General features: G+C 36.5%; 1 protein-coding gene and 1 pseudogene across 5 annotated transcripts in view; both read left to right on the top strand.

Annotated features, from left to right (window-relative positions):
• NRG4 (neuregulin 4) overlaps positions 1 to 22975 on the top strand; it is a 77919-nt gene that overhangs the window by 11575 nt on the left and 43369 nt on the right. The gene's annotated exons all lie outside the window — the stretch shown is intronic.
• Positions 21732 to 21839, top strand: LOC144330532 (U4 spliceosomal RNA; annotated as a pseudogene).

The raw sequence follows: 22975 nt of genomic DNA, 5'->3' as shown, positions 1-22975 counted from the left end.
AGCCTGGGCAATAGAGCAAAACCCTGTCTCTAAAAGAGATAAAAATAATTAAGAAAAATTTAAAACTAGACACTTTATTTCTGTCGGGTAGTGTTGCTATATGTACTATCCTGTAGTTCTTTTTTCTTAACAATGTATCCTGGATATCTACTCATTTTAATATATGGCTTCCCAATTCTTTTTTACAACTAGAAGGTATTCTGTTTGTGTGAATATACCATAATGTATTTAACCAAGCCTCTATTGATGAATATTGCACACAAAATGCAGCAGTACACATGATGTGTACCACTGTGCCCAGCTCATTTTTTACCTTGCACATAAATCTGCACATGTATGAAATTCTATAATTATATATCAGTAAAATAAAGTCTGGAAGTGAGATTCCTGGGTTAAAGATAAATGCATTTGTAACTTGAATATATGTTGCCAAATTGCTGTCCATAAGGATTGTGCTATTTTGAATTCTCACCAATATATTTGGGTACCTGTTTTTCTATAACCTTGCAACAGATTTGTCAAACTTCTGGAGTTTTTCAAATCTGATAGATGAAAACATAGTATCTCAGTGTTAATTTTTGTTTTCCTAGTGATGAGGAAAGCTGGGCATAGTTCAGTTGTTTAAATATTAATTAAAATCTTTTTGATAATGTATTTGTTTACATGTTGTTTTTATATTAGGAAGATTAACCTTTTGTCTATAATATTAATTATAGATAATTATTTATAGCTTATTTTTCCTTTTACCTAGCTTATGGTGTTTAGTTTTCCATGCAGTTGTTTTTTGGTTTTACTGCAGTCAAATCTATCAATTTTTTTTAAAAGCTCTTCAAGTTTGAGTCATACTTTTAAAAGACTTTCTGGCCAGGTGCGGTGGCTCATGCCTGTAATCCCAACACTTTAGGAGGCTGAGGTGGGTGGATCACCTGAGGTCAGGAGTTCCAGACCAACCTGGCCAACATGGTGAAACCCCATTTCTACTGAAAACACAAAAATTTGCCAGGCGTGGTGGCAGGCGCCTGTAATCCCAGCTACTTGGGAGACTTAGATGGGAGAATCTTTTGAATCCGGGAGGCAGAGGTTGCAGTGAGCCAAGATCATGCCATTGCACTCTAGGCTGGCCTCCTGAGTAGCTGGGACTACAGATGTGTGCCACTGTGCCCAACTAATTTTTTTTACTTTTAGTAGAGACAAGGTTACTATGTTACCCATACTGGTCTTGAGCTTCTGGTTTCAAATGATCCTCCCATCTCGGCCTCCCAACGTCCTGGGATTATAGGCATAAGCCACTATGCCCAGTCTCTATTTGGATTATGTATATGGTTTAAGATATAGATCCAGATTTATCTTTTTTAATATGGCTACTGTCTTAGTCTGTTTCTGCTGCTGTAACAGTACTTGAGACTGGATAATTTATAGACAGTAGAAATATATTTCTCACAGTTTTGAAGGCTGGTAAGTCAAAGATCAAGGCACCAGCTTTTGGTGTCTGGTGAGGGCCTTTTTGTTGCCATCTCACATAGCAGAAGGGGCAAATGCTGAAAACACATGGCAGAGGGCAGAAGAGTGAAAAGGGCCAAACACTGTGTCCTCACATGGCAGAAGAGTAGAAGAGCATAAAAAGGCCTAAGCTAGTTTCCTTTAGCCTTTTTATAAAGAACTAGTCCATTCATGATGGTGAAGAAAGCCCCAACTCCTTATGCCAGCACAATGGAGATTATGTTTCACCATGAATTTTTTAGAGGGGATGCATAGCACCTACCCAGTCTTGCCTACATTTCAGTGTATATATCATAATTCCTATTACAATGTCAGCCCTGTAAGGGCAGAAGTTTTTATCTATATGTTTACTGCTAGAACAGTACCTGAAACATAGTAAGTACTCAATAAATATTTATTAAATGAATATCCTCATGGCTAACTCCCCTTCATCCTTTTAGTCTTCACTATCAATCTTTCAATGATGCCTCCTAGACCACTTTTTAAAAAGTAAAACCCATCTTCTCCTATTCCCTCTCTTCCTTTCTTACCATCTAACAACATACTATATAACTTACTTTACATTCTATCTCCCCAAGCTAGAATATAAGTCCCACAGGGAAAGAAATTTTTATTTTTTGTTCACTGAGATTTTCCATGCTTCTAGAACAGGCATAGAGTCAGTTTTCAGTAATTATCTGTTGAGTGAATGAATGCCCCACTACTTTGTTGACTTCTATTATCATTATAATAATTTTTCTGTTAATTCTCTTGGGTTTCTCATTATCTAGGATAAAATTTGATAAAGCAGAGTGATCTGAAACCCAAGTCAAGCTTTGTATCCTTTATGAAGCTTTTCTGGGTAGAATTAGCCATTCAGCCCTGTGGCAGAGGCTGTTAGTGTCCAATAACTATGTGGTCCTCTGCATTTGCCAGCCTCACTTACAGTTAGACTGGTTCTATGTGATTGGGTTCTGGATGGTAGAGTATGGACAAAAGGGATGCAAGCCAGTCACAAGTCTGGCCCTGAAAAATCAACTCCTGAAAAACTCCACCTCTCACTTTTCCTGCCTTAGTGACCTTGGAGGCCATGTTCTCCAGGTATCGGGGCCAAGAGATGGATAAGGACTGCCTGACTGGCATTGGGCATTAGACTGTAATGTGAGCAAGGATTAAACTGTCATTGTATGAAGTCACCAGTATTTGTACGTTTGCATTTAAAGGCAGCTAGTATTAACTTTGTTGACTATTATATGCCCGCACTGTACCCAGACATATTTCTATCTTATATATCTTATATATCTCTCTACTGTACTTAGTGTTTATGTGTCTGTTGTTCTCTGATAGAATCTAAGCCCCTTGGGACTGAATAATTCTCTTGTCTTTGAATCTTCTACATCTAGTGTATATCATAGAATTTAATAAATTTTGAGTAATTTAATAAATTACTCAAAAATGTTTCCTGAGTGAATTTTTGAGAAAAACCAAGATGGAAAAGGATTTGGAAATCTAAATCACTAAAACAAAGGGGGTATTTAATACCAAGCAAAGAAGGGTGAGAAGATGAGATGAAATTCTATGAAGAATATCTTTGCAATATATATCTTTGCAATACAGATTTTTAAATATTAAATATTAATGGAGTTGAATTAGTACCAAAAAATTTTTTCTCATATTAGAGAAAATTAGGAGATGAATTATCTCATAAAAAGTTATTTGTAATTTTGTACAGAAATGTTACTGAAATGATTTTTGCCCTTATTTAGTTTACATATTTTTTTCTCTCATTAAATTTATAACATATCAGATATCTGAAAATCTCCAACTTCTCTTAGTCTACTAAGTATTAGAGTGTGAAAAGTCTCAGATGGGGAGAAGATCATGAGAAGCCTTAAAAATACTATTAAAATAATTTTTCTCCCATTGACACCTACCTCATCCTTCTTACAATGTTTCTCAACCAGTATGTGTTAGAAGAAAATTCCAAATATAGAGCTAATTCTGGCCATCAAGTAGCAATGTATAATACTGATATTTATAGATCTTTATGATATAATTCCTATAATACATTTCACTGAAAACGTTCAAGGTTTGATCTACAATCAATTTTATTTTCATATTCTGAAACAGCCATTTCATCTGATTCCTACCAAGACTATGTAGTAATAATAAATATAATATTGGGATCTAGTACTATCATTAGTAGACGAATGATCTAAGCAAGTCACTAGTTGCTATACAAATAAATGGTTATAAATAGGAATTTGGCACTTTTTCCAGTTTTGTGACCGAATCTCTTCTTTGCTACTCTAAGAGGTTTTATGTCAGGAACTATTATCTAGTTTCCTGACCTTTCAAAAGTGTGTTCTTTTGTATCTCTTTATTTCACTGTCTTCTATAACTAAACACATATGCTCTATTAAAAAACAAGGCTCATTTATTTAATAATGTGAATAATTGAACTTCAAACTCTTGTAGTTAAAAGATTTGTACTACTCAATGAAGTTAGTATATCTAGGGAATAAATAGCCCCATGGACTACTGTGTGACCATGGTATTATCACAGTCTGAGGTCTCCCCTCAGTGTGGACTGTTAAGAGTTTAATGAAGTACATTGTGAGGGATCTCATCTCTCACAGCAGATACATGTTGATTAGGCTTACAGAGCTAGCGTCTAAAGTAAGCATTTTTATTTATTTATTGAGATGTGGCCTCGTTATGTTGCCCAGGCTGGATACTTCAATTTGTTAATGTATGATGATATATAACTGACACAGAATTGAGTTGATGTGAGTCAGGCATTCTTTTTCTCTGTAGACTGACATGTGTAGGAAGCCAAATTTGTAATCAGAATATTTTAATGGGTATAGAGAAAACAAGAAAACAACAAGAATTATGTAATTTAACAGTGTATCTGTAATTAGTCGGATGCATTTATTTCCACAAGAGAGATAATGTAACTTAGAACTGTGATGCATGAGGTCTTCTGGCTACAATTCACTGTCTACTTAACAGTGCTTAGATAGGCACTGCTGATGTTTGCCTCTGTGCCTTTCCTTTCTGTGAGTGTCCCTTGCCGACCAACTCCTCAGACTGACAGCTCCTTCTTTAGATATGTTAATGCATATTCAGCTAGTCTCTATTATTTAAAGGAACTTTGCTTCCTTCTGCTCTGATTCATTGACTTTATAATTTAATTTGCATTATATAATCTTATTTCCTTCAGCTCTAAGTATTAGACATCACATCAGTTTCCCACTTGTACTTAATACACAGTCTAAATATAGTTGAGGTGTGATATAGTTTGGATATGTATCCTCTCCAAATCTCATGTTGAAGTGTGATCCCCAGTGTTTCAGGTGGGGCCTGGTGGGAAGTGTTTGTATCGTGAGGGTAGACCCCTCATAAATGGCTTGGTGCCCTCCTCATGGTAATGAGTGAGTTCTTGCTCTATTAGCTCATGTGAGATCTGACTGTTTAAAAGAGTCTGTAGTCTTCCCCTTTTCTCTCTTGTTCCCTCTCTCACCAGGTGATACACTGGTTCCCCCTCACCTTCTGCCATGATTGTATGCTTCCTGAGGGCTCACCAGAAGCAGATGCTGGCACCATGCTTCCTGTATAGCCTGCAGAAGCATGAGCCAAGATAAACTGCTTTTCTTTCTTTTCTTTTTCTTTCTTTTCTTTCTTTCTCTCTCTCTCTCTCTCTTTCTTTCTTTCTTTTTGAGACAGGGTCTCACTCTGGAGTGAGACGACTCCCGGACTGCAGTGCAGTAGTGCATTCATGGCTCACTGCAGCCTCTGCACCTCTGGTTCAAGCAATCCTCCCACCTCAGCCTCTGGAGTAGCTGGAACTACTAGAGGCACATGCCACCATGCCCTCTAATTTTTAAATTTATAGTAGAGACAGAGTCTTCCTATGTTGTCTAGACTGGACTTGAACTTCCTATGTTGTCCAGACTGGGCTCAAGCAATCCTCCTCCCTTGGCCTCCCAAAGTTCTGGGATTACAGGCATGAGCCACCATGCCCAGCCTCTCTTTTCTTCATAAATTACCCAGCCTCAGATATTCCTTTACAGCAATGCAAATAGACTAAGACAAAGTGTATTACAAATATATTGTTGTGTTGCTTAGTTTAAGTGTCTTCTAGGCCCTGACTTTCAGAAATATGATTCTTGTGGCTAATATACCATTCTTCTTAGTGAAAGCACATAGATTTTTAAATTCTGTAAGAACTTTCATGCTTGAGCATTATCAATATAAGTTCTGATTAAAACAACTTGCTTTGGGTACAGCAGGAGTAGCTCATAATCAAATACTCATATATCTCCTTTTTACAAATAATAATAAACTCTGTACAAGTATAAACACTATTTGAAGGCATTGGAGAATGACTAAAAGCAGGAAGAAACAAAAGTAGTTGACACAGAAGAAGGGAATGTCACTGCGTGAGTTTCCCATTTTTATGGCTTTTTGCCTGAGGACAGGCCCTCATCAATTCAACACATAGTGGTAAAATGTGATAGAAATATGCAGGCAGTCACCACAGCTGGAAATTGAATGTCCTGAAGAGAGCCACAGAGTGTGAGCCTGAGTTCTTTATGTCTTTATATGCCCAAGTATCTGGGTGGCCTTGAATTTGTGTGCATAGAGGACTCTAGATAGCCCAGGTAAGGCTAAGAAAAGTAAACAGATATTTCAATTGTTGCAACAGAAGGAGAGAGAGAGTTTCAATTAAGCCAAGTTATAGAAATGTAACAATCTAGAATCTATAACATGTCACTCATAAGGTCTGGGTTAGAATTCAAAATGACTAGACATATGAAGATAGAAAAATGTGATCCATACTCAAGTAAAGAAAATCAGTGGAGTCAGACCTTGAGATGAGCCAAATATTGCAATTAGCAGATAATGATTTTAAATCTTAAGGATTTATTCTCAAGAAAATTTGCTTATTATCAGTGAGCAAATGAGAAACCCCAGCAGAGAAACATGGAAAATATGGAAAAATAATTAAATAGAAATTCCAGAACAAAAAAATAACATCTGAAATAAAAAATTTCTGAGTGGGCTTAACAGTGGATTGGAAACAGAAGAAAGAATAGGTGTACTTGAAGCTCTGTTGAAAATATCTGTATGAAAAACAGATTTTTTTTTTGTGAAGGAGTCTCACTGTCACCCAGGCTGGAGTGTAGTGGCGCGATCTCGGCTCACTGTAACCTCCGCCAGCTGGGTTCAAGTGATTCTCCTGCCTCAGCCTCCTGAGTAGCTGTAGCTGGGACTACAGGCATGTACCACCATGCCTGGCTAATTTTTGAATTTTTAGTAGAGATGAGGTTTCATCATGCTGGCCAGGCTGGTCTTTTACCCCTGACCTCGTGATCTGTCCACCACTGGGATTATAGGCGTGAGCCACTGTGCTTGCCCCGATTTTTTTTTTTTTTTTTTTTTTTTTTTTACAAATCCTCAGTGACTTGTCAAACAATGTTAAATGATTGACATACTTGTAATTGGGAACCCAGAAGGAGAAAAGAAAACACAGCAGAAAAAAAACAGTATTTAATAAAATGATAACCCCCAATTTTCCAAATTTAGGGAAAGCCAAAATTTCAGATTTAAGCTCAAAAAACACCAAGCAAACTTAGACACATCATAGTCAAATGGCAGGAGGAAAAACTATGTAAAAAGAAAATCTTGAAAGCAGTCAGAGAAAGTGACACATTACATATGGGGAAACAGCAGTATGAATGGCAACTGATTTCTTATCAGAAATCATGGAGACCAAAAGATAGTGGAAGAAAATATTTAAAGTGATTAGAGGGAAAAACTATGAACCCAAAACTTTGTATCTTGCAAAAATATCCTTCAAGGTTGAAGACAATAATAAAAGCATTACCCATAATAGCTAAAAATAGTAAAAAAAAAAAAAAAAAAAAGTCCAACTCATGAATGTATAAATAAAATGTAGTATATATACACAATGGAATATTTATCAATAAAAATAAAGTACTGTTATATACTACTACAACATAGATCACCCATAAAAACATTATGCTAAGTCAAAGAAGACATATGCAAAAAAAACCCAAATGTGTAATTCTGTTACACATTTTAAATGTATTACACATATTAATTTATATATTAAATGTCCAGAATAGGCAAATTTATAGACAGAAAGTTGATTAGTGGTGGGGTGGGGAATGGCGATTGATTGCTCATGGACGTGGTGTTTCTTTTAGAAGAGATGAAAACATTCTAAAATTAGATTTTGGTGATGGTTACACAACCCTGTGAATATACTGAAAACATTAAATTGTATACCTTAAATGGATAGATTGTACAGTATGTGAATTATATCATATAAATAATACATCTCAATAAGGCTGTTTAAAAATGAAAGCAATATAAAGACATTTTCAGATAAGAAAAAACTAAGATAATTTATTACCAGCAAGCCTATACTAGAAGAAATGCAAAAGAAAGGTCTCCAAGCTGAGGGAAAATAATACCAAATGGAAACTTGAGTCTACAGAAAGGAATGAAAAACTTTGGAAATAGTAAAAATTTGTGTAAATATAAAACTGTCTCTTAAATCTCAGCTTAGATAAAGTACATATGAGTACCTAAACCAAAAATAGTGACATTGTTTTGTGGATAATATAGACTGTAGATGCAATACACATGACAACTGTGGCCTGAAGGGAAGGGAAGTAAAGAAAACAACATAGTTGTAAAATTTCTGCATTGTATGTGAAGTGATATAATAGTAACCCTAAGTAGACTGTGCAGTTCAGAATGTGTACTGTGAGCCCTAGAATAACCACTAAAAATATAATGCAGAGTTGGCTAAAATGTTTATAGATAATGAGAATGAAATTCTAAAAACAATAGTTAAGCAAGAAAAGAAAAGAGAAACCCAGATTCAGAAAATAAATGGAACAAAGAGAAACAGTGGGATGGTAGACCAATATACAAACATATTAATTTTATTAAATGTAAATTAACCAAACTTGCCAACTAAAGACAGATTGTATATTGAAAGAGAGAATGAAACAGGGAGGGGAGGGAGTCATCAGGAAGGCATGCAATCATAAATGGTACATATATGTACCTAATAACAGAGCTTTAGAATCATGAAACATTTGGTAAGGGGAGAAACAGATAAATCCACTAATGGGAGATTTTAACATCCCTCTCTCAGTAATTAATAGACCAATTAGACAAAAAAAAAAAAAAAAAAAAAATTCACTAAGGACATAGTGAATGAAGAACCGCTGTCAACTGCCTCAACCTAATTGATAATGATAGAAAAACCTATCCTCCAAAACTGTATACATTCCATTAAATGTATGCATTATATTCACCAAGACAGAGATTGGGCTATAAAAAAGTCTTGATAAATTTTATCATTGAAAATTTATTGGACAAAGATCAGCAAACTATGACCTATGGGCCAAATCTTGCCCATCACCTGTTTTTGTATGATGTTAGTAATAGTTTTACATTTGTAAATTTTTTTAAAAAAATATTTTGACACAGAAAATGTACATAAAATTCAAACTTCAGTGTTTACAATTAAAATTCTGTAGGAACAAAGCCACACTCATTCATTTACATATCGTCAATGCCTGCTTTCACACAACAAAGTTGAGTAGTTGCAACAGAGACTGTATGGCCCACAAAGCTAAAATATTTGCTATTTCGCCCTTTCCTTTTACAGAAAACATTTTTCTGACCCCTGCCATGGAGTACGTTCTCTTACCATGATAAAATTTTAGCAGAAATAACTAACAAGATGTCTAGAAAAACTCCTAATATTTGGAAATGGATACCTTGAAAAGGTTATATAAAAATTAATAAACTCATAGCTAGATTAATAGAATATATGAAAATTATCACCCGAGTGTGGTGGCTCGCTCCTGTAATCCCAGCGCTTTGGGAAGCTGAGGTGAGAGGAACAATTTAAGGCCAGGAGTTCCAGACCAGCCTGGGCAACCCTGTCTCTACATAAAAATTTGAAAAATTAGCCAGGCATGGTGGTGCATACCTGTAGTCCTAGCTACTCAGGACGCTGAAGTGGGAGGATCACTTGATCCCAGAAGTTAGAGGGTACAGTGGGCTATGATTGTACCACTGCAACTGCAGGCTGGATGACAGAGCAAGACCCTGTCTCAAAAAAAAAAAAAAAAAAGAAAAAAACAATTACCAACTACAGTAAGAAAATTACCAACATCAGTAATGAAAGAATACAGATGATCCTACAGATATCAAAAGAATTATAATAGAGGCTTCTGCTTTCTGCCTTGATGAAGTAATTGGACCAGACTTGCTCTACTGTCTAAAACATCTATAAAAATTGGGAAAATACATGAAACACCCTTTGTTCAGACAGTTGACAACAGGCAGTGCAGGACAGTGATCCCTGAGAGAAGGAGAACAAGTTAGAGATCCCTCTAATCTTCCAGGCTCCTTTCCTGGAGTTACACTCCGGACCGTGGTGCAGAGAGATGGGTCCACCAAGCAGAGCACTCTGGTCTTGCTGAGCTGAGGAGAAAGAGATCAGAAGTCAGGGAGGCTGACATGGCTGAAATTTGTGGATGGACTACCAGAGGAGAGGAAGCTATATAAGAGAAAGAGTTCCAGAAATCTGTATAGAGATCCCTTTTTATTATCTTGTCAAATGCTACATTAGACAGGTGTAGTGTCAAATGCCACAGTGCTGCGCAAAGAACTTCTGGGAAGCTCGAAGGCGAACAACCCCGGAGCTCAGGCAAGGCTGGGATGTGTTTACATTCTGACCAGCTAGAGTGAAGTATCCTTGGTAAACACCCAGGGTATTCACTTGAGATCCAAAGAGTCACTCTTCAGGATTAGAGCAAAAGTCAGCCTAAATGCTACTCCATTTGTACCCTGTCAAAGCTTAAAACCAAGCCTTAAAAGAATCAATCTGATTTACAAGTAACTTTGTCTCCCAAAGCAAAGTTCAATGCTCTTTAAACAAAGACAACAAAAATCTAGCACTCAAAAACGTAAGATTCATGTTCAACAAGCAATGCAAAATTACTAGATACAAAGAAGCAGGAAAATGTGATTAGGAGAAAAAAGTCAATCAGTAGATACAGACCTAGGAATGTCAGCAATGATGGAATTAGCAAACAAGAGATTTAAAGCAGTTATTATAAATATGTAAAGAATTTAAAGGAAAATCTGAATGAAATGGAGAGATTTCTAGAAGCTGAAAAATGAAATATCTGAAATGAAAAGTTCAGTGGATGGGCTTAACAAATTAGATACTGCAGAATAAAATATTAATGAACAACATAGCAATAAAAACTTTCCAAAATAAAACAGATTTTTTTTTTTTTCATATTAAGGAACAGTCACAGAGGTCTAACATATGTGTGTTAAGGTATCTCAGAAAGATGAGAGGGCAGAAAAAGCATTTGAAGAAGTAATGGCCAAAAAGTCAATAGACTCAGGATCTTTCACATTATATGACTTTTACAGACAAGCAGTGACTGAGAGCATTCATCATCGGTAGGCCACATTAAAGGAAATTTGTCAGGGAAAGTAAACTGAAACCAGATGGAAACAGATCTACACAAAGGAATGAAGAAAGCTTAGAAATGCAACATTCTTTGCCTAAGTCCACAACATCCACATTGCTTTGAGTTGAAGCAGGAACAGTACTATAAACTTTAAAAATTCATTCAGGGCTGGGTGTGCTGGCTCATGCCTGTAATCAAATCACTTTGAGAAGCCAAGATGGGAGGATTGCTTGAGCTCAGGTGTTCAAGACCAGCCTGGACAACATAGTGAGACCCCATCTCTACAAAAAATTTAAAAATTAGCTGGGCATAATGGCATGTGCCTGTAGTCCCAGCTACGTGAGAGGCTGAGATAGGAGGATCGCTTGAGCCCAGGAGTTTGAGGCTGCAGTGAGTTATGACACCACTGCCACTCCGGCCTGGGCACAGAGTGAGACCTTGTCTCAAAAAAAAGGAAGGTGCAGGATTCTATTTTTGCCACCCTGTGGGATAAATTCATACCTTCGTTTTATTCCTCAGGGTCTTTGTAGTGCCGTCTCTATACCCACTTCCTGTCTCTTTCCTGTTGACTTTTCCTTGTTGATTCAGATCAACCTTAATATCTCTAGTTCCTTGGCATCATCCATTTTATGCCATTTACACAGAGTTAATATCCAGTGTGACATGTAGAATATAAAGGGCTCTTCATTCAGCAAAGACCTATGTGTATCTATCAAGAGACTCAGGATATTTCACATCCTAAGCAACTTTGTCACCTGTGAAATTTGTGAAATGTTTAAACACAAAACTAAGAACCTTAGAAGGAGTTGTAGGCCGGGTGCGGTGGCTCACACCTATAATCCTAGCAGTTTGGGAGGCTGAAGTGGACAGATAGATCATTTGAGGTCAGGAGTTCGAGACCAGCCTGACCAAAATGGCGAAACCCTATCTCTACTAAAAAATTATCAGAGCATGGTGGTGCATGCCTGTAGTCCCAGCTACTTGGGAGGCTGAGGCAGGAGAATCGCTTGAACCCGGGAGGTGGAGGTTGCAGTGAGCTGAGATCGCACCACTGCACTCCAGCCTGGGTGACAGAGTGAGACTCCGTCTCAAAAAAAAAAAGAAAAAAAGAGTTGTATAACAGTCAGCCTCTTTGAGGTCAGCATCCTCTGACACAAGTTCTGTAACTACAGAACTTCTCCCAACTAGCTTCTCAGTCTTCACAAATTATTACAAAGCTTGGTTCACATTCTGAGCTACTTTGATATCCAGGATAATGTCCAGGTAAATGTCAAGTGTCTGAATCTTCTTGGTAGTGGAAACACTTTGAGAATGTTAGAACACCTGTCTATATTGTCATGGCTCTTGAAACATGCTTCCTAGATGGCATCCACAGTGTATATTGAAAATTCATGTGTACCTTCCTGCTTTTGATTACTGAAGCATCTAGATAGTGTTTGAATGTCACAGATGTCAGCACCTTGATAACATTAATGGGATTGTTGTGAACCTGAGTAAGGTGAGCCTAAAAGCTCCTTGCTGGCAACAGGTCTGAGAGTGTTCTTTGAACAGCACTTATAATTGGCAAGAGGTGGTATGTGTGTCAGACTCTGCAGTGTCATATTCACATGGCAGTGGTTATCTGTATTCTGGGGCAACAATTTCCAGTAGATCCCATTGCTTAGTAGAAAGGGAAAATTTATTTTGGGAAACAGAATAACATCTTTTCCCCCCAGACCATCCAAATATGTATTCAGATTCTTCTCACCTAAATTCCCATCCAATTTGAAGTCCAGAATCTCTGGGTAATTTATCGTTTTCTCCAGCAGGCTTAGATTTCACTAAAAGTTACTAGCGACCCCCACCACCCCATGTGCCTTAATCAGTTTGGACTACTACAACAAAATACCATAGACAGGATGGCTTAAACATCAGAAACTTCTCCAACTTCTGGAGGATGGGAAATCCAAGGCCAAGGTGCTGGCTGATTCGGTTTGTGGGGAGGGCCCTCTTTCTGGTCTGCAGATGGACACCTTCTTGCTATATACTTGCATGGCAGAGAGAGGGAGAGAGGAAGCAAGTCTCTCCTGTCTCTTATAAGGGCACTGATCTCATCTTGACCCTCATGACCCTAATTACCCCCGAAAGGCCCCTCTTCATAATATCATCACATTGGAGTTATGATTTCAACATTCAAGTCTGTAATGCTAGTATATAATGGTAAAATTAAAATGGAATAATTCTAATCAAGTCAGAAAAACATGAAATAAGTTACTGCTTCATAGCAATTATCATATTTTCCTTGACAAAAATTGTGAAAACGCCTTGCTCTGAAGTGAATTAAATCCCTTAGTTAGCCATTCTGGCAGCTCCTTTGGGAGCAGCTTTTTACTCCGTTACCTCCATGATTCCTGGCTCTGTCATCCTTAATCATTTTTCTCCAAGGCCACATCTGAGTTAGTGATTGAAACGTATGTCTTTCTTGGAGACCACAAAGCTTTCATAGCTCACTTCCTGCTGTTGTGATCTGGGGGCCTAGGGATTGCTTTAGGATTTGAACAGGATTTGCAGGCCAGGCTTTTGGTTTCTTTGGTAATGCAATTCACTCAAAAACATTCTAGCATCTAGAGAGCTCCCTATTTCTACTCAGTTCCATATATAAGCAACACAGCTAAGTATCAAAAATAAATAGTTTTTAAACTTAGATTTAGATCTTTTACATTAATATTCTCTTATTTGTTCATCCCTTCCCTTTCAACTTAATGCCGGGGCTATTTAAGCCCATCTGAAACTAGGCTTAGTTTGGGAAGGCCATATCCTTAATCTGATTTTTGCCTCTGAGATAGTTACCATTGTCTGGCAAAGAAATGAAAGACTTGGGACACACAAAAAATGATAATATGCATATCTCATCTAATTACAATTTTTAAAAAAATTGATAATAAATTTATATGGTCCAAAAATCAAGTCATAATAAAAGGTTTATAGTAAAAATTATTTCCACCCCCTTCTAACATATATTTGTGCATATATAAGCCAATACCAACTTGAAATCTTATATTCTGTCAGTTTTTACACTGTTTTCTACCTTGCTTTTTCTCTTCAGAATATATTTTGGAGATCATTTCATGTCAATCCACAGAGTACTTCACTATAGCTACATAGTATTTTATGCAGATAATAGGCTGTATTTAACCCTACTGATAGACATTTGGGTTGTTACTTATCTTTTGCTAATGCAAATACAACAATTAATAACCTTATATGTATGTCATTTTTTAGGGTGCAAGTGAATCCCAAGAATTTGGCTGGGTCAAAGGGTATATGCATATTAATTTTGGTAGACATTGCCAAATTGTCCCGGGTAGGAATGTGAATTCCTACCAACTATATATGAAAGTGCGTCATTTCTTAGCAGAGTATGTTGTCTAACTTTGGGTTTTTACCAATCTGATAGATGAGAGCATTATCTGATTTGGGGTTTTTACCAAGCTGATAGCAGCGTATGTGGTCTAACTTTGGGTTCTTACCAATCTGATAGATGAGAAATGGTATCTCAGTGTTACTTTAATTCAATCTCTTGATAGGTGAGGTTGCGCCATATGTGTTTCCTTTTCTGTCAACAGTTTTTCCCTAGTTGTTCTGTTAAGTTGTATTCTTATAGTAGCCATTGTAGAAATTTTTTATATAATAAAGATACTATTAAAAGTTATATTATCTTTTTGATTGAGATATGAGTTGCAAACATTCTCTTCTAGTTTGTCACTTGTCTTATGATTTTGTTCTTGATTAATTTTGGCCATAATTAAGTTTTATTTTTTATTTTTCCATACTTTATTAGTCTTTTGTGGGTTTTTGATGTTGACTTATAATTTGATTTTTTATATTCAAGATATGGAGAATAGAGTTGACATAGCAGGTCTTAGACTGCTATCCTTAGAAAGGCCTCCTTGCGAAGCTGGCCCTTGCTGGTGTTTAGAAACTTAGCTGGCATACAGTTCTCTATACTTAAATGAAACTTGTCCTAAATGATAAGGATGTCTCCATATGCCTAAACTGTGTAAGTGTTGTGGTTTATGCTGAATACCTGCTTTCCTTTTGGGAGTCTGGTATTTTGGTATATGCGAGACAGAAGATACATATATGAACAGTTTCCATGAAAAATCTTGGACACTGAGTCTCTGATGAGCTTCCCTAGTAGATAACACTTCACTTGTGTTGTCACAATTCATTACTAGAGGAATTAGACTTGTTCTGTGTGACTCCACTAGGAGGGAAGTCTTGGAAGCTTGGAAGCCTCATTTCCTTCAAACTTCATCCCACATATCTTTTCCCTTTATAGTTTTTGCTTTGTATCTTCTGGCTGTAATAAATCATTACTGTGGATACAACTACGTGTTGAGTCCATTGAGTCTTCCTGGGAGTTATAATGGAATTTACCCTTATTTTTTTCCTTTTTGTTTAATTAAAGACTTTTTTGGCCTGGTGCAGTGGCTCATGCCTGTAATCCCAGCACTTTGGGAGGCTGAGGCGGGCAGACCACTTGAAGTCAGAAGTTCGAGACCAGCCTGGCCAACATGGTGAAACCCAGTCTCTACTAAAAATACAAAAATTAGCCTGGCATGGTGGTGTGTGCCTATAGTCACAGCTACATGGGAGGCTGAGGCACAAGAATCACTTGAACCTGGCAGGTGGAAGTTGCAGTGAATCAAGATTGCAACACTGCATTCCAGCCTGGGTGACAGAGCAAAACTCTGTCTCAAAAGAAAACAAAAACAAAAACAAAAAACAAAATGCTTTTAAAAAAAAAAATTATTTGCCAATTTTTTAAAACAATTTTTTATTATACTTTAAGTTCTGGGATACATGTGCAGAATGTGCAGGTTTGTTACATAGGTATACACGTGCCATGGTGGTTTGCTGCACCCATCAACCCATCATCTATGTTAGGTATTTCTCCTAATGCTATCCCTCCCCTAGCCCCCTGCCTCCCAACAGGCCCCAGTGTGTGATGTTCCCATCCCTGTGTCCATGTGTTCTTATTGTTCAGCTCCCACTTATAAGTGAGAATATGCAGTGTTTGGTTTTCTGTTCCTGTGTTAGTTTGCTGAGAATGATGGTTTCCAGCTTCATCCATGTCCCTGCAAAGGACATGAACTAATTCTTTTTTGTGGTTGTGTAGTATTCCATGGTGTACATGTGCCACATTTTCTTAATTCAGTCTCTCATTGATGGACATTTGGGTTGGTTCTAAGTAAAAAGACCCCTTTTTAAGGGCAATTTTAGGTTCACAGCAAAATTAAGAGGAAGGTACAGAGATTTCCCATATACCCCCTACCCTGACACATGCAAGGCCTCCCCAGTTATCAACACCGCCAACAAGAATCCTATATTCGTTACCACTGGGGAACCTGCAACAACATATCATAATCACCAAAGTCCATAGTTCAGGGTTCACCCATGGTGTTGTACATTCTATGGGTTTGTACAAATGTAATGACGTGTAGCCACCATTATACTGTCATACCAGGTATTTTCGCTGTCCTAAAAATCCTCTGTGCTCTGCCTATTCATCGCTCTCCTGCCCTGTATTTTTTTCAGGAACTTTTATCATTTTTGTTTTTAGGTATTGGGGTAACATTTATATTCATAAATTAACTTAGGATTTATATGTTTATACGATTGAATCTATTTCACCTAGAATGTGTTTTAAAGCTTTCCTCATATACATATTAGTGTAACATTTATATTCATAAATTAATTTAGAATTTATATGTTTATTAAGTTGAATCTATTTAGCCTAGAATATGTTTTAGAATTTCCCTCATATAGGTTTTACATATTTCTTAAATTTATTCTTAGTTATTTCATCATTTTGTTTGTGTTGTGACTGGGGCTTTTTCTGCCTATCTTCTAATTATTGTCTGTATATAAGAAAGCTAGTGATTTCTTTATGTTAATTTCCACCTGCTATCTTATTGAGTTATGTTACTATTTGTAAGAGTTTTTCATTTGATTCCTTTGGGTTTTCAAGATTTATAATCATATAATCTATAAATAGTAATAGTTTTACTTATCTCTTTCTAATGGCTGTGCCTTTTATTTCTGTATCTTCTATAATTGTAGTTAGGACCTTCAGTACGATATTAAATAATAGGGGTAGCAGTGAGTGTTTTTTACTTTTTATTGTTTTTTAACTTTGGTGGGAATGTCTTTACTTTTTCCAGGAAATCTGATGCTAATTTTTGGCTGGGATAGACATATTTTATCATGCTATGGAAGTAACTATATTTCCATTCTATAGAGGGTTTTCTTTAGTTTTCAGATCTCAGTGTTTTTATTTGTTTCTGTATCTCTGCTGAGACTTACCATTTCTCTGCTAAAACTTTTTATGCATTGTAAATATGTTTCGCTTCATTGAGGATAGTTGTATTAGTGGCTTGATTCTTGTTCGTTAGTTCCAATATCTGGTTCGTCTTGGGTTTGGACTCAATTTATTTTCTTTTCTCTTGAGAACATTTAATTTTTTGGTTCTTTGTATACTTGGTGATTTTGGATTGTTTCTGTACATTATGAATATTAGATTATGGATATTCTAAATGCTATTATTTTTCTGATAAGCATGGTTTCCTTTGTTTAGTAAGCAATTTTTTTGGCTGGGCTTCTACTGCAAACATGTTTTCTTATGTAGAAGGTCCAGTCTGTTCAGATGTTTTGTTTTTAGGTGGTCTGTTGTAAATTTGTCTGATCCTCCCTGGTTCAGGTTTCCGTTAGATATGTGGGGAGACAGCTTGAGCTTGGGGATCCCTTCTTTGACTCATGCTTGCCCAGGATTCTCCTCTTCTTTCAGCATTCATGGCTTCATAGCTTCTTTTTCCTAGTTCCTCAGATCAGAAAGAGTTCTTCCATGCAAGGCCCCCATAGCTGCTGTACTCACTAGGTGGCTTAGCCCCAGGCTAAAAGCTGCAGAAACAGGAATTTACTTGTACTTCCTCCAAATATAGCATGACCTCCCCTCCAGAATCTGTCTTTATATCTTCACTCTCCTGGACCTTCAGATCATTGTTTTTCATATCTTGTCCAAGTCTTTATAGTTTTCTGCAGGGAGCTAGAAGTGGTGGTCATTCTATAGCATCTTAGCAAGTCATACCCAGAAGTGGAACCTCTCACATTCCACTTATTGTTTTAAATCAAGAATGGTCATTGAATTTTATCAAATGTTTTTTTAGAGTCTAAGGACATGATCATGTTTTTTTTTTTCTTTAACTGTATCTACATGATGAATTGTATTATTAGTCCTGATTTTGAATCATTCTTGTATTCCTGGAGTACGACCCACTTACTATTCTTTTATGGTCTGCTGATTCTTACTGTATTTTATTGAGGGTTTTTGTGTTGATATTCATGAGAATGACCTATGGTTTTCTTATTGGTACAATCTTTGTTAGGTTTTGGGATCAATAATATCCTTATTTCATTGAAGGAGTTTGAATATTTTTCTCCTTTGTCTAAGTTTTAGAACGGTTTAGCATTAGAATTATCTAATGTTTAAAGTCTGGTAGAATTCTCTATGAAGCTGTCTGGATCTAGGTTTTCTTAGCAATAATTCCTAAATTTGTTTTATGGAGAATGATCTATTTGAATTTTCTTCTCTGTAAATCAGTCTGTATTAGACTTTCTGTTTCTTTGGGGGTGATTTTTTTTTTTTTTGTAAATTATATTTTTAAAAAAGCAGAATTATCCAGTTCATCCAGGTTTTCAAGTTTATTGGTAAAGAATTTATCAAAATAGCCTCTTTTCTGATTTAAAAACATATTATCCATTTCTGTGGTTAAATTTCCTCTGGCATATCTTTGCTTATGCTTGTAGTTTGGTTATCTATTTTGCATAAAAAACAACCCTAAAAATCAGTAGCTTCAAAAACAACCATTCGATTTGTTCATAATCCTATGGAACAGGTATTTGGGCTGGTCTCACCTAGGCAGTTCCACTCCATGTGGTATCATCTTGGGTCACTCACAGGGCTGCATTCAGCCTTCAATAGCAATCTCCTCATTGTACTTGCAGCCGCTACTAGCAGTTTCCTTACTGCCCCTTAGGCCTCCACCTACTGCTTGGTCGAAAATCCAGTGCCACAAATTTTTCAGTTTTTAGTTACACAAACACCTTACTTCTAGGAACCTTACTTCCAGGATTATCTGTTTCTGTGTAACATACTACCCCGAAACTCAGTGGCTTAAAATAGCAACCATATTATAATTTACTCAGAATTCTTGGGAATTCAAGCAGGTGATGCTGGGTGGTTGTTCTCCACGTGGTATTGGCAAGGGTTACTCAGGAGCTGTGTTCAGCTGGGTGTTTGGCAGGATCTGAAACATTTAAAGTAGATTCAGGTCTCTCTCCCCAGAGGATAGTCAGACTTCATACGTGGAGACAAAAAGGGAGTATTCTAATAGACGACAGTGGAAGCTGTTGATCTGTTAATGCCTAACTTTAAGAATTATGAAGCATCATCTACCACATTCTCCTTGTCAAAGCAAGTCATAGTGCCACTCAGATTCAAAGCAAGGGGAAATAGACCCCAGCACTCAGTGAGAGGAGTGACAAAGAATTTGTGGCCATCTGCAGTTCACCAACTGTGCTTTCTCTCAAGTTCATTTCATTTCATTTTACTGAGAACCAGCTCTTGGATTTATGTATTTTGGTTTCATTCTCTTTTTCTGTTTCTAACTCATTTATTTCTTCCTTTACTTTATTAATTCCTTCTTTCTATTTACCTTGGAATTATTTTATCACTCTAAAAAATCTCTTTCCCCCCACCTTTGCCATTTATTTTTTTTTCTTACAGGACTAATGAATGTTAGTGAGTAATACTTAATAGTAGAAATGAATTTATTAGAACTGAGTGAAGTCTCTGGGGGATGTAGGAGGCAAAGAGTGATCTGGAACATGAGACCTTGCCTTGATATCTCTGCACTAGGGTGTCCTAAGTACCTTTGGGACTCTGGGCTCTGGATGCTATGTGGCAACAGAAAATTGAAAAGTGAGGTGAAAGGATGCCAAAGAAAACTTTGAAATACTTTACCTTTTGGCTTGGAGATACCCTAGATTACGCCTGACATTCATACTGAGTGTATTCTTCCTTATACTTTCTGCTGGTTTACTGTATTTGATTATACAGGTTGAGTATCCTTTATCCTAAATGCTTGAGATCAGAAGTATTTCAGATTTTAGACTTTTGGATTAGGGATACTCAACCTGTACAAACTAACATCAGTTAAAAAAAAAAAATCCTCAAAGAAAAAAATGTATTCATTTTGAATTTTCCCAGTATTTTTAAACCCACCCACATTATTTCTGCTTTCACTAATCTCCATTTTTGTTTTCCCTATCTCTGGAGTCCAGACATTTTGGAAAAGCTGAAAGTTTCTTGTGTGCTTTGTAAAATTCCTTGACATGCTTTCTTTTCCATTTATTTTTATTCTGAAATGAACTTTTTTACTACTGAACATGGTTCTTGTTCAATTCTAGGTTGTAGACCTTTTTAAGCCAAATTCTTTCTCATATATGTATTTTGAACATGCTAAAAGCTTATCAGGTGAAAAATAGTAAAAACAGTCAATAAAAGTTAGGTAATATTTAGATACTTTATATACAGCCACAAACATCTTTCAAGAAAACATGGTAAGTTAGTTGACTTACCAATAAAATAATTCTGAAAGTCTCCCATGTGGTGGCTGTAGGATATAAAAGCTAACAAAGAAGCTTAAGTTACCATCTGCAGTACAGTTTCAGATGAACTCTTTGTAATTTGTCTTGTTTTAATAAGAATTAATTAAATTAATTGAGAATGGGCATATATAGGAGTCAAGAAATTTATGTTATGAAAGCATAATTTAGTAAATTTACTTTGACATACAAAAACTAAACATTAAAATACAGTATATTCAGTTTGACTTCTTATTCAAGTTAAGCTCTTAATATAATATCCAGAAAATAAATTGTATCATAGTTGGGTAACCAATGAATGATCATTGTTTACAACTTGTTTGGGGTCAGCATTTTACTGGTCTTACGCAGTTCAGTTATGATTAAAGCAGGAAATGTAACCTTTTCAATAAAATGTAAACTTTTAAACCAGATTCTAAGTTTAGCTATTTTGACCTTGACAAATAATAATTAAAGAGGCACCAAGATAAAATTATCTTGTTTGTGTGCTTCTCTTCAAAACCCATATGTTCAAATAAATGTCATTAAAACAGCCCAACTACAGAAAAAGAGAGGTCAAAATTCACTCAATTTGGAGATAAAAGAATAGTACAATGAGTTTTGCTGATATAACCACAGGCAAATGCTATTAACTGTCTATACACCATACACAAAAATGGATTTTAAAGACTTAAATGTAAAACCTGAAACTATGAAACTATTAGAATGCATACGGGGAAATGCTTCAGGACACTGATCTGGGCAAAGGTTTTTTTTTAGTAAGACCTCAAAAGCACAGGCAACAAAAGCAAACATAGATAAATGGGATTACGTCAGGCTAGAAAGCTTCTGCTCAGCAAAGGAATAGTCAACAGAGTGAAGATACAACCTACAGAATGGGACAAAATGTTTGCAAGTGATCCATCTCATAAGGAATTAGTAATGAGAATGTATAAGGAACTCCAACAATTCTGCAGAAAAAAAAAAGCCCAAATAATCTGATGAAAAAAATGGACATATAGCTTTATGCAGTGGCAGTATTGTAGCCAATGAGGTTTATCTGAGGTGCAATTATTGCTAATTGAAAAAAAATGGCCATATAATCTGAATAGACATTTCTTAAAAGAACACATATAAATGGCCAACAGATGAAAAAAATGTTCAACATCACTAACCATAAGGGAAATGTAAATCAAAACTACAATAAGATATCATCTCACCCCAGTTAACACAGCTATTACCAAAAAGAAAAAGTAATAGATACTGGTGAGAATATAGAGAAAGGGGAATGGTAGTACACTATTGGGAATGTAAACTAGTACAGCCACTATGAAAAACAGTATGGAGGTTCCTCTATCTACCATATGATCCAGCAATCCTGCTGCTGGGTATATATCCCAAAAAATAAAAAAGTGTATCAAAGGGTTGTCTGCACTCCCATGTTTATTGCAGTACTATTCACGATAGCCAAGATACATAATTAACCTAAGTGTCCATCAACAGGCGAATGGATAAAGAAAATGTAGGTATATACACAATAGAATATTATTCAGCCATAAAAAATAGAAGTCCCATCATGTACAACAACATGAATGGAGCCATAGGTCATTATGTTAAGGGAAATAATCTAGGCATGAGAAGACAAATACTGCATGCTCTCACTGATATGCAAAAGCCAAAAAATATTGATCTCAGGGAGGCAGAGAATTGAATATGGTTACCAGAGGCTGGGAAGGGTAGTGGGTGGATGTGGGGGAAATGAAGAGAGGTTAGTGAATGGGTACAAAAATACTGTTAGATTTATTGTGTATTTCAAAATAGCTAGAAGAGGCTGGGCACGGTAGCTCATGTCTGTAATCCCAGCACTTTGGGAGGCTGAGGTGGGCAGATCACTTGAGGTCAGGAGTTGGAGACCGGATGGTCAACATGATGAAATCCCGTCTCTACTGAAAATACAAAAATTAGCCAGGTGTGGTGGCAGGCACCTGTATTCCCAGCTACTTGGGAGGCTGAGGCAGGAGAATCGCTTGAACGTGGGAGGCAGAGGTTGTAGTAAGCCGAGATCACGTCACTGCACTCCAGCCTGAGCAACAGAGTGAGACTCTATCTCAAAAAAAAAAAAAGAAAGAAAGAAAAAAAAGAAAAGCTAGAAGAGAAGATTGGGAATGTTCCCAAAAGAAAGAAGTGATAAGATGGCCAAATAGGAACAGCTCTGGCCTGCAGCTCCCAGGGAGATCAATGCAGGTGATTTCTGCATTTCCAAC

This window comes from Macaca mulatta, chromosome 7, assembly GCF_049350105.2.
Source record: "Macaca mulatta isolate MMU2019108-1 chromosome 7, T2T-MMU8v2.0, whole genome shotgun sequence".
Taxonomy (NCBI): Eukaryota; Metazoa; Chordata; class Mammalia; order Primates; family Cercopithecidae; genus Macaca; species Macaca mulatta.
Note: the sequence above shows the minus strand (reverse complement) of the source record. Positions and strands in the feature narration are given on the sequence as shown.